The sequence below is a fragment of the Echinops telfairi genome, unplaced genomic scaffold, assembly GCF_000313985.2.
Source record: "Echinops telfairi isolate 266 unplaced genomic scaffold, ASM31398v2 ScPeMD7_70;HRSCAF=299, whole genome shotgun sequence".
NCBI lineage: Eukaryota > Metazoa > Chordata > Mammalia > Afrosoricida > Tenrecidae > Echinops > Echinops telfairi.
The window spans coordinates 7665054-7668198 of NW_022103968.1; the positions used below are offsets into that span (position 1 = coordinate 7665054).

The 3145-nt window shown below is 50.5% G+C and overlaps 1 protein-coding gene across 1 annotated transcript in view; it reads right to left on the reverse strand.

Moving 5' to 3' along the window:
- The window catches only part of LOC101644335 (deleted in malignant brain tumors 1 protein), a 93031-nt gene that overhangs the window by 50202 nt on the left and 39684 nt on the right, over positions 1–3145 (reverse strand). The gene's annotated exons all lie outside the window — the stretch shown is intronic.

A 3145-nucleotide genomic window follows, 5' to 3' on the forward strand; every position in this document is an offset into this window, starting at 1 on the left:
TCGTTGGCATTTCCTTCCGCTTGGTCCCCACTCTGAGATGGAGTTGGTCAGGTTTGGGATCCACAAGCGTCAGCCAAGGCCACAGTGAAACCCCGCTCCCTCCCATTCGCTGCGTCTTTGTATAGCTAGAGAGCCTGCAAACACACAGACACGTGCATTCGTTCCTAAAGCAGCAGGAGACAGCGGGAGAAGGAGCGGGCGAGGAAGGCGCACATTTTAGAAGACATTTGGAAGTGCAGCATGCTTGATTGACCTAGGCTTTACGTTATGAAGCTGCTGAATACTTCTGTGTCCCACCCAGGCTGAGTTGAACTGCTTATAGAATCCCACAGATTTTAGATTTTTCCTGCAAAAGCACGAGTGGCTATTGGAGGGAGGGCTGGAGGGAGAGAACAGGAAGAGAAAGGAAGGGGCAGATGGGAGAGGGAGAGGTGAGAGAGATGGAAGCGGGAGGGGGAGAACGAGGAGGGGGGAAGGACTGGAGACACTCCCAGCTGTCCCCTAGTCCCTCTGCTGATTGCTTTTGGAGGTTACCACAGCTGTGACCTGGTCACCACGACGCTGAAATCCCTGTCAGTAGCAGATGATGGACAGCTACTTACCTGCTGCAGTCTGTATCCCAAGCAGGTAGGCTCACGTGAACTGAGTCACATTCTCTTAAAGCCTGTGACTACCCTCCTCCAAACTCTGGCTGAGCAGACACTCATTTCCCTTCTCAATCTGCTCCTCTGGTTCAAAAGGTCAGCATTTGCAGAGTGACAGAAATGCTAGTGTCATGTCCCTCAGCAAGACTGGGATGAGGATCGAGGGGCTTCTCCATCCAAGGGCCCTCCCGGTTCTGGTCTCTTAGGGAAGTAGCCATCCTCGAACCGGGTGGGGCCAGAGAGGCGAGTCCCTCCCTCACACCAAGCCCGTCTTTCCCTCCGGTTCCTCCTGGCCACACCACGTGGTGTCTGGCATCATGACTCTCTTAGAATGGAGTTAATTCTTAATGTGAAACAAGTGACTACCTGTTACAAGATCCTGAGGTGCTGTGGAAAGACCTAGAAAGGAGAGAGAAAAAGGAGATAAGGATGATGTCCAAGGGGAAACAGTTAGCTTCACTTACAAGGCAGTGAAATGTAAAGGGTTTCCTAAGAGGCATTCAGAAGTACTTACTGCAAACTGAGAAAAATCTGCTAATGCGGAGTGAATGCCCTCTACACTATTGTGAGAGATAAAAGCCCACAAACTGTTTGGCATCCTGTCATCAGATAAGCTTCTAAATCTGATGGGCTCTGTGACTGCATTGACTGATGGAACATGGCAGGATTGACTCTGTGCTTACGAGACTGCCAAGTTGTACTGTCTGTCTCTGGGAACACTGGCTCACTGGTGGAGCCCTGAGCCACCTTGTAAGAAGACTGACCCTTTCACTGGAAGAGACCTAAATTCACGTGGAACAAGAGAAGGCCTTGACTGCCCTTGGCCGCCCAGCTGCCCCACTAAGGTACCAGGTACACGCGTGAAGCCACATCAGACCAGCCAGCAGGTGAGTGCCACCAGGTGGACTTTTTCAATTCCAGGTAGAGCAGAAGAATCTGCCAGCTGAGCCCTGCCCAAATTCCTGGCCCACAAAACCATGACCGATAATGAAATGGCTGTTGTTTTAAACCACTGACTTTGGGGAGAGCATCAGAGAGCCAGTAGCAGTCCTTTGGCTCCCCATTATCTCCCTCATCTCTCCATCATCCATGCGTCATTTAGATTAGCTGAATTCCATAAAGATAAGTGCACCTTCAGTTGAATGTCAATTGCCCTTGGCCCTGACACTACCTGTAGTCCTCCCTCTGCGCTTACCCCAACACCTAACTGTAGCTGCCTCACCCCCCCATCACCCAGACACATCAAGGCTCTCCAGGCAAGCACCCGAAGGACATGCAGCTGTTGGTGGGGGACGTGTGTACACTCAGAGAACGTGTGGGACAGTCAGGTGCATCCCAAAGGCCAGACACGGGGTTTGGAAACTCCAGTTGTGGTGCTTTTCAGTCGAGATAACTTGGTTAGGCTGCTCGCCCTCTCTAATCAATACGTTACATTGTGCAGAACTGCTGAGCAGACCTGGGAGGCCTCTTCTGCAGGAAGACAGAAAGCCGTCCATTCCTTTCCAGAACCGCAGATCTGACCGTGCCTATGTTGGTTGGATGCCTTTTTTAACCTTTTATTTTATTTTTGGTTTTTATAAATACTATTCAATCATTAAATGACCAGATCTTTGAAAGTGGACACAGGCCATAAGCATCCAAACACCATGCGCTTTGGCGCCCCACAGAGGAGTGTCCACCCTCGGTCCCACCACTGACTTGCTGAGTGGTCTGGGGAAAGTTACTTAACCATCCTGAATCTCAAGGGTCCCATCGACAAAATCAGGGTACAATTTATTTTTATTTTACAGGATTGCCATGAGGATTAACAGTAATCTGAATAAGAGGCCTCCCATCTTTGCTTGACTTTCACCTAGTGTTTAGACAGCTGGGCTCGGGAAGGCACCTGTGGGGTTGATGAACTCTGAAGGCAGTGCCAGGCTGTGGGTTCAACCAGGCTGCTGGCCCGGGTCTGCTACTGACCTTCTAGGTCTCAGTTCTCCTTGCTGAAAAATGAGACTAGGGAATCAACCTCAAGGGGCTATTGTGAGGATTCAATGACTTGAATGTGTGAAGGGCTCAGAGCAGTGCGTTTTGAAGTATTTGTGATCATCCTCACCATTGGCACTATATTAGAATGGTGTCTGGACCAGGAAAAAAACAAGTAGACATACCTGGGGCTGTGGGAGGAGGCAGATCGCCAGCATCTGAATGTGTAAAGAAAGGCAATAGGTCACCATCTTTAGCTACTCCAAAGTGTGAGACATTTGAGTGATAAGAGTGTGAGTGTCCGTGAAAGGCCAGAGGGGCATGGAGCCCAGAGCAGCCCCCTCACTGGGCAGGCCCAGCTCTCCTCTGGGCATCTCTTAGGGGATGAGGCACATGGGTCCGTCCCGCCAAATGGCAGACAAGCCTGAATTATCCTAGGCCCCTCTTTGGCTGAATCACCTGGCACTTGTTAAAATTCAGGTCCCTGAGCACCTTTCCAAAATTAGATCGTCAATCATGATCTCGGGGTGGGG